This window comes from Elephantulus edwardii, unplaced genomic scaffold (genome assembly GCF_000299155.1).
Source record: "Elephantulus edwardii isolate Elephantulus edwardi_28Jun2011 unplaced genomic scaffold, EleEdw1.0 scaffold00056, whole genome shotgun sequence".
Classification (NCBI taxonomy): Eukaryota; Metazoa; Chordata; class Mammalia; order Macroscelidea; family Macroscelididae; genus Elephantulus; species Elephantulus edwardii.
Window position 1 is genome coordinate 6,106,195 of NW_006399806.1, and position 9,948 is coordinate 6,116,142.

Here is a 9,948-nt window from a genome sequence, read left to right on the forward strand (position 1 = left end):
ACCGACCAAACTGTGCAGCTCTGCAACTGCATCCTGGCCCATCCTCACCCTTCTGCCCCCAACCCTCACCTCCTTGTACCCCCAATATGTTTTTCCCAATAAAAAAATATTAATTAAAAAAATTTAGGATTGTTGGGTGCATCACATGTAAAAGTACTTGCATATTATAAATGCTTCTCTATCTCTTTCTCTCTCTCTCTCATCTTGCTTTCTTCAAGACTCAGTGGGCTTTCACCTGCCTTGGCCAACAGAGTCTCTGCATTGACCTGGAAGCTTCTCAGGAAATAAAGACCCAGAAAAACACAGTCCTAGATGTCCCTTCCTTAAGTCTTAAGAGATCCAGGCTTACTTGGGTCTTCCCCTGAGGCTGAGTGAGAAGGACCTCTTCCAACTTAGCCAACAATCTCTATGTTGAGCATGTAGCTTCTGGTGAAGCTACTCAACATTTTATGAACGCATGGTAAATCTGAATTATCGACTTCATAGTCAATACTCAGACACTTATGTACTAAGCTACTGGGCTTTCTCTTGTATTCACATACTTATAATCACAAAAACAAAGATATTAACCAGTACAAAACTATACTGTAAACATATTGGGAGGAAAATCACATTGTAAAGAGATTGGGAAAATGAGCATAGGGAAAAAGGCTAACACACACTTTCACAAAGATATGCTTAAACCAAACCATGAAATACAAACAGAATCATATTAAAGACATTGAGAAAACACAGAAATAATCAGTTAAAATAGATAAAATGGGACCAAGGGAAGGACAGAAGCAGAGGACAGCTTTTTTTAATGACACACTTTCTAAATTTATATGACTATTTTAAACATGAATGGATGGTGGGAGCAGAGGAGTGAGGATGAGCAAAGGGGACATCATAGGATTGCACATTTGGTGACTGGAGGCAGGGGGCATAGTAAAGGTAATCGAAACGATTCGGCAGGAATCAGGAATGACAGGGTAATGGTGGGAATAGTTCAATTGTGAGTAATTCTATAAAAATGGAGGAAGAAGCGACAGATGGCAGGTAGGAGCAACAGTCTTCGGTGAAGTGTCTGTTCATATCCTGTGCCCATTTTTCAATTGGATTATTTACCTTTATCTTGTTGTGATGCTCAAGTATTTTATAAATTCTGGATATAAGTCCCTTATCTGATATGTCATTACCAAATGCTTTTTCCCAGTCTGTGGCTTCCCTTTTTACCCCAGTGCAGAAGTTTTTGGATGTGCATAGGGATTTGATTCTCAGAAGATTCCATTCATCTATTTTATCTTCTCCTGGTTGTAGGTTTTTCAGGATACTTGTAAGACTGTTTATATTGTGGATTAGGACTTGTAACGTTCTTCCAAGCTTTTCTTTAATGAAGTTTATAGTCCTCGGTTTTAGTCCTAGGTCCATGATCCACCTTGAGCTGGTTTTGGTAAAGGCAATCTCCAGTTTCATTTGGCCTGGAAAGAAGCCCCGAATAAGCAAAGCACTCCTTAAAAATAGAAGAAAGGTAGGAGGTATCTCACTCCCCGATTTCAAGTCCTACTACACTGCTGTGGTGTTTAAGATAGCATGGTACTGGTACAATGGCAGACACATAGATCTATAGAATAGAATTGAGAACCCAGAGATCAGCCCATCTATCTATGGTCAACTGAATTTTGACAAGGAGATGAAATCAATTAAGTGGGGAAACAACAGCCTTTTTAACAAATGGTGTTGGCAAAATTGGAAAAGTATCCACAAAAGACTCAAGCAAGATTCACACGTCCCTCACTCCATAGTCCTTGACCTTCTGTTGAAAGCACTTCAGGTCCTCTTCAGTTTCAGGAAGCAGGGTCGTATCATCTGCGTAATGCAAGTTGTTGATGAGTCTTCCTCCAATCTTAATGCTAGTTGTTCAAAATATGGCTATTATGTCAAATTAGGGAACACTCCCTCTATCAAATATTTTAAAACTGAGGGCATATAAGTCTACACTGAGGCAAGTGTTGATTGGATATGCAAAATGGAAACCATTAGAATTGTCTGAGTGGTTAATTTGAAGCAACACAATATTTTCCCTCTGTACTTAACTTGGGTTAGCCTCCTAACCTATGCCAGCTATTTCTAACCCAGCCTGATATCATTATCAGGTCAGCATTTTTAAAGCCTTCTAGCTACAGAAGGAAAGTTTGGGTTCAAAAAAACTAACAGTATGGTGTAAAAATGATGTAGGAGAAGACAACAGAGTTTGAGACAGAGACCTACAAGCTAGGCAAAGACTCACTTTCTCAGCTGGCACACTAAGCTGCGAGAAAAAGAGTTGACATGAAATCCCCCCTAGTCACAAACTGCTTAAGTTGGCAGGCCTTAACTCATGCCACTCCCAAGACAAAGGAAAACAATAGGCCTCAGGAGGGAAGATGCTATTAGGTGAGACATTCTTCCCCAGAACCAGCACTTTCAGGTGTCAGGGGGTCAGGGGGTGGGTTGGGGGTGGGAAGAAACTGAAACCCACCTAGGGAAAAATGCCTCCAAATAGACTAGAACTAAAAAGAAAAACATCAATACTTATCATAGTCAAATTCTCCAAAATAAAAAATAAGAGTATTAAAAGCAGCATGAGAAAAGTCGCCTACAAAGGAGAAACAATTTTATTAAGTTGTAACTTCTAAGCAGAAACCATGCGAGCAAGATGACAATGAGATGGTATATACAGAAAGTAGAAGAAAACAATTGCAAATCAAGAACCCTGTACCCAGAAAAGTCAAATATGAAGGAAAAATCTTTTTTGAAAAAAGAAGGAACTTAAGAAATTTGTGAAAACAAGACCAAATCTACAAAAAATTTAAGTGAAGTTCATCACACAAAGACACCAAAGGAAAATGGATGGACCATAATAACCAGAAACTACAACAAAAAAAGAATCACAGCAAAATCATAATGACAAAACCTGGCCTGTTAAGAATCACACTTAATATGAATGGACTAAATATATCAATTAAGAGAAAAAGACTACCACAATGGATAGCAAAAACAAACAACCAAACAAACAATAAAAACCAACCCAACAAACAAAGCACAAATCTAAGAGAAATGAGAAAGAATTAAAATCAAAAGGCTAGAAGGAAAAATTATCACGCAAACAGCATCCACAAAAAACAGGGATAAAAGATAAGGAAAGGCACTATGATTGAATAATAATTGAAGGCAAAGTGGATCAAGATGACATAACCTTTTTCCAAGCTATGCACTAAATAATAAACCTGTAAAATACATAAATAACAGTAAACAGAACTGAAGAAAGAAATGTAGATCAACACAATAGTAGGTAGGAGACTTAAACATACCACTCTCAACAAAGGTTAGGTCAACTCAAAAGAAACTTAACAAAGATACATGAGATATAAACTACACAATCAGTCAACTTGAACTTGTTAATGTACCCAACTGAAAATTAACTTAATTCTCAAATACACAAAGGTACATTCTCTAGAACTGATCACCTATTAGACACAAAGCAAGACTAAACAAATTAAAAAAACAATGAAATAAGACAAAGTGTCTTCTCACACCTCACTGTCCAACTCTCTGATGCACAGCACATAATTGCAAAGACTATAGCCTGGATCAGACGCACCTTAGTCTCCAGCCAGATGCCGTTGCACTTCAGTACTCTTGAGAAGTTCCTCACAGCTGACTTTCCCAATGCAATTCATCTCCTGATTTTCTGGCTGCTGTTACCAAGAGTGTTGACTATGGAGCCACGCAAATTAAAACTGTTAACTATCTCAATCTCTTCACCATCCATACTGATGCTGCCAATTGGCCCAGTGGTGAGAATCATTGTTTTCTTGATATTGAGCTTCAATCCATATTGAAGACTGCAGTCCTTGACCTTCTGCAGCAAGCGCTTCAGATCCTCCTCAGTTTCAGCAAGCAGGGTCGTGTCATCTGCATAACGCAGGTTGTTGACGATTCTTCCACCAATCCTGATGTCACATTCCACCTCGTACAGCCCAGCGTCTCAGATGAGCTGTTCTGCATACAGATTGAAAAGGTATGGAGACAAAATATATCCCTGATGGACCCCTTTCTTGATTTTGAACCATCCAGTGTCTCCCTGCTCTGTTCTGACGACTGCCTCTTGGTCCAAGTATAAGTTTCGCATTAGCATGATCAAATGTTCTGGGATTCCCATTCTTCCCAGCATCAGCCATAGCTTGTTGTGATCCACACAGCCAAAAGCCTTCACATATTCAATGAAGCACAGATAGACATTCTTCAGGTATGCCACGAAAAGAAGGGGAGGACGCCATTTGCCAGAGAATTAGTTTTGGGCCCCAGGGTCACAGGCCTGAGTTGTACAATCTACCAGTTGTATACTGGTCCTGGAGGACACATTCTCTCTACTGGGAAGCTATCCGTTTGCATCAGCACCAGGCTGCAGACAGAAGACAAGTGGTATTAACCCACAAGAAGTCAATCCTGGAGTGGAAGTTTAAGAGGCCTTTTTCTCAAGATCTTCCAGGAAAAGAAACTGTACATGAGAGTTGTACTTAAGAACTTTAAATTGAAGTCATACTGACTGCATCATAAGAGACTGACAGCAGCATGTTATGGTCAGAATCAGAGGAATCCTGATTACTTGAGACTTAGGACATCACATCAGGGGCTGGTCAATGGGAGACGGGTGTTGAATGTTGTAAGCAAAAGTAGGAAGGGTTGGCGGTGGAGATGGGAAAGGGTGGATTTAAAAAAAAAAACCAACAAAACCCCAAATCCCAAAACCAAACAAACATGTAGCCGGGTGGACAGCAACATCGAATATTGGTCTTTCTAACTTGTAAATGTCTTTCATTTACTCTTTTCTGTAGAATGCTTGTCTGTCAGATACTATTATATATATTTAAAAATTGAGACAGACTAGGAAAAAGGATTGGCCATCCACTTCTGAAATTACAGGCCTTCGAAAAACCTATGTACAATAGAGCACACTTAGACTATCATTTGGACCAACAGACATGGCAATTGAAACAGATCTTAAAAATGGAAACACTGAGAAAAAGAAACAGCTGTAAGGAGACACTAGTGATAGGAATGTGGAATGTGAGAAGCATGAATGTAGGAAAACTGGACATTGTTAAGAAAGAAATGGAACGCATAAATATTGACATACTACGTATTGGCAAATGAGATGGCTTGGCATGGGACATTTTAAATCACATGATTATATGATTTACCATGCTGGGGATGAAAAGGTGAGAAAAACTGGGGTTGGTTTCATAATTAAAAAAATCACTTCTAGATCTATCCTGAAATACAATGTGGTGAGCGACAGAATGATATCCATATGCATACAAGGAAGTCCAGTGAATACCACTATCATTCAAATATATGCACTAACAACCAGAGCCAAAGAAGAGTAAATAGAAGATTTTTACCAACTTTTGCAGTCAGAAATTGATCAAACATGCAATCAAGATGCATTAATAATAATGGGCAACTGGAACGCAAAAGTTGGGAACAGGGAAGAAGGATCAGTAGCTGGAAAACATGGGCTCAGTGAGAGAAATGAGGCTGGAGATAGAAATGATAGAGTTCTGCACATTCAATGATTCATTCATTGCAAATACCTTTTATAAAAAACATAAATGCAGGCTATACACGTGGATTTCACCTGATGGTATGCATAGGAATCAAATTGATTACACTTGTGGAAAGATTCACTCAAGAAGCTCAAGATCAGCAGTGAAAACCAGGCCAGGTGCTGATTGTGGGACAGACCACCACTAATAATTTGCAAATTCAAGCTGAAGTCGAGGAAAATTAAGTCAAGTCCATGGGAACCAAGATTTGACCTTAAGTCTTTCCTGCTCAAATTTTGTAATCTCAATACAGATACCAAATTCCTTTTTCAAAGAAATTGAAAAGGCAATTGTCAAGTTTATTTGGAGAGGAAAGAGACCCCAAATAAGCAAAGCACTTCTGGAAAACAAAAAGAAGTGAGACCCAACCACACAGCTGTAATAATAACCAAAACAATATGTTACTGATAAAATGACAGACACAAAGACCAATGAAACAGAACGGAGAGCCCAGAAATGGACCCACTTATCTACAGTCAACTGATATTTGACAAGGAAACAAAGCCTATCAAAGGAGGAAAAGACAACCTCTTCAACAAATGGTGCTGGCAAAAGTGGACTACTACCTGCAGAAAGCTGAAACAGAATCGACATTTCACACCATACACAAAAATCAGTAAAGCCTCAAACCATAAAAAATTATGAGACAAAATAGGACCAAGTTTTGAAGGCCCATGATATAAAGAGGCTGACAAAGACAGCCAGAAATGCACAATCAGGAGAGGATAAAATTAATGAATGGGACCTTCTAGAGATGAAATCCCTGTATGCATCAACAACTTTTACCAACAGGGTGAAAAGAAACTCTACAAACTGGGGAAAAAAACACATGGCAATACAACCTCAGATAAGGGTCTCAAAGCAAAAGTTTACAGAATACAACAGGACCATCACAATAAATGACTGATGAACCAATTACTAAATGAGCAAGTGACACGGAAAGACTTTTCACAGAGAAAGACATTTTTAGATGGCCAATAGATACATGGAGTAATGCTCAAAATCATTGACAATAAAGATGTATATCAAAACCACAATGAAATACCATCTCACCCCAGTCGCATTGGCAAAGTTTAACAGGACAGCAAGTAATAAATGTAGGAGAGGATATGTAGAGATTTGAATTCTCATACACTGTTGATGAGACTGCAAAATGGTACAACCACTCTGGAAGGCAGCTTGGCATTTCCTTAAAAAGCTGAGCATAGAAACTCCATATGACCCAGATGGAATACACCTCAAGAAAATTAGAACTGAGACAACAAATGGAGACTTGTACACCAGTGTTTATTATTCACCATCGTTAGAACATGCAAACAGCCCAAATGTCCAAGCACAACTGAATAGCTTGAGAAATCATGGTACATTCACACATTGGAATATATGCAGCACTCAGGAGTAATTAACTTTGGGAAAAGAAAAAAAAAAAAACAAACCCAACTACACAACTTGAAAAGCATTATGCTGAGTGAACTAACTCTGTCTCCTAATAACAAATACTGCATAAAACCATTATTGTAAAAATAAAAAGATAACTAGTAAAATGTGTATAGAGGCCCAAATCAGTAAAAGGTGAAAGTAGAGAGATGAGGATTGATGGGGGTAAATCACAGGGTTAGACAATTTGATGGGTGGAAAGTGGGGGTAAAGGAAATCGGAAGATTCAGCTGAAAAGATGCACCTGAAAAAATGAAGTAATCCAATAATGATTAATTTTATAAAACAAACAAACAAAAAACACCCAGAATAAAACAGTCCCGTGAGCTTGGACATTTTAGACAATAGTCCCCTGAAGCTCTGTCTGCAAATAAAGCTGCTTCCTCCTCCTTAGCCAGACAAAAAAAATAAATAAATCAAGAAATCAATGATAAATAAACAAATAAAATAAAATACCGAATGTTTAACAGAATGAAGTTCTGGGATATCTTTAGCCTCCACCTTTTTGTGGTTAATTTAGTATTGATTTTTGTGACATTCAGAGTTATAATACTTTAAAATTGTAAGTATAGTTCGGTCCAGTCTCTGTGGTCACTGCCATTATTTTGAACGAATAAGTGGGTGCAGGAGCATGTGAAGACATGTTTGACTTCATGGAAATTAGTTTTCTGTGGTTGAGTGGTGTTGATTTCCACAATTTGTTGGATCACTTATTTTGAGAATGAGAACAAAAATGGATCTTTTCCAGTCAGTTGGCCAGGTAGCTGTCATCCAAATTTCCTGGCACGTCCACAGCTACAAATGTTTATTGAAACATGTCAAGTGGTGTCATATCAATTACAGGGGTCTTATTTTTTGCCAATCCCTTTGTTGCAGCTTGAAATCTTTCCTCCATTATCAGTAGTGTTTGATCATATGTCAGCCAATTCTATTCAGTAAAGTGACTCTGTGTGTTCTTTTCATATTCTTTTGATACTTCCTGGATCATTCCAGATTTTGCCCACAGCATCCTCAAGTATTATAAGTCAAGGTTTGAATTTATTTTTCAGCTCAAGCAATGCCAAGCAAGTTCATAATTGCCATTTAAGACATAAAGGAAAAAAATCTTCAGCATCTGAGAATGCTCCATAAAATTACCAAATTATACCAAATAAACATAAATCCAAACAAAACTAGCATATTGTGTTCACAGTTACAGTCCAAAGTCATGTCAGCTTGATGCTGAGATGCTGAGTATAGTTTCCAGGGAATGAGGTTGTTTCTTTAAAAGCTCACTGCAAAACATGAGATTCTTGTTTTGCCTTCTGCATTTTTCACAACATCAGAAATCCTCTGAGGTGCTTTATTTTTTCAGTTAGTGATAATTGATATAAATGTTAGGGTTTTTTTAGAAAAAAGTGAAAAGTCATGAGTGAAGGGTATCGATACTGAGTTGCAACGAGTTTTTCCTCCTGAACTGCCATTTATTTCTGATATTTGTTTTGCATATGTTTTCTGAGTCTATGGCTTACTTTTCCAAATTCATCTTAATTTATTTCAAAGAGTAGAACCTTGCAATGTAGATGAAATCTGATACAACAACTTTTCCTATTTTGGTGTTACAGCTAAGAAATTTTTTTATAATATTAGGTCACAAAGTTTTTCTGCTTAGAATTATTTTAAAAATTGTATTCTTTCAAATATTCTCAACAAAATTGATTGTGACAGTGATTGTCATAATGTGCTTGAGAATTGTGACGGTGACACAGGGCAGAACAAGGTCCAATCTTGTTTACTGGATGACTATAAGTTGTAGTGAACTCAATGGCACCTAACATTCTTTTAAAATTTTAAACCATACATTTGGATCTAGAACTTATATCAAATTAATATACAAATTAAAATTTTAAGGCAAAGTCCTAGGGTTTTCTCTCTACATGGATACCCAACTAGTCTAGGTCTATTTCTGAAAAATGCTATTTTTTCCTGTATTTAGTTGACATTTTTGCATAAAATCACTTTGCCATATATGTGTGAATCTATTTCTAGATCTTACAGTATTCCAATTATCTATGTTTTTATGAGAGTTTCACATCGCTTTAATTACTGTAGTAGCATAATTAGTCTCTAAGTCTTATGTCTTGTAGCTCTGTTCCTTTTTAAGCATATTTGTGAAATTTGCCTTTTAAATGAGATATGAATATGTAAATATTCTGATAAATATTCAATCAATGAGTTCTCATGGCCTAGAGGTAGAGCTGCACTCTCAACCCAAAGGCATGTGGTTTGAAAAATGATCAATCTCCTCTCATGCAATTTACAGCTTCTGAAAACCTGTTGACGTGTTCAGCTATGAGCTACTTCTGACTCAACAGCACACAACAACAAGGTAACTATCATGTTCAAATTTGAGAAATAGTCACAAGAAGTAAAATTGACAAAATCTATGGCTAAAGAGATCTTAAATGCAAGGAACAGAAGTCTAGCAAAATTTTTTAAAGTTTTGTGTTTACGTTGCCGCACATTTTTAAATTGAAAACCGTGCTTAGAAACACATATATTACGGCTATGTCCATCATTTGTGGCAACGTGTTGCGTAGCTAAATAGCATTGTTATATCCTGGCTAAAGGTAATATAAAATTATTATTTCAGCTTAGAATCTGCTTCAATTTGCAATTCCAAGTGTTTATTTTCCTAGAAGACATGTCTTAACAACTAACTGGACATTTTAATTTGAAGTTGAGAAAGTTTAGGGCTGAAGGACAAAATAATACTTAGAACAAATAGCAATAGCAAAGAGAGAATGCAAACAGTCTAAGAGAGCATGTATATTTAAAAAAAATCAGTTATTGTGAAAGTAGCACATGAATAAAACTTGTGACAGGCTACCTAAAAAAAAAA

The 9,948-nt window shown here is 37.1% G+C and overlaps 1 protein-coding gene across 1 annotated transcript in view; it reads right to left on the minus strand.

Annotated features, from left to right (window-relative positions):
• Positions 1-9,948, minus strand: part of DYNC2H1 (dynein, cytoplasmic 2, heavy chain 1) — a 440,751-nt gene that overhangs the window by 230,549 nt on the left and 200,254 nt on the right. The gene's annotated exons all lie outside the window — the stretch shown is intronic.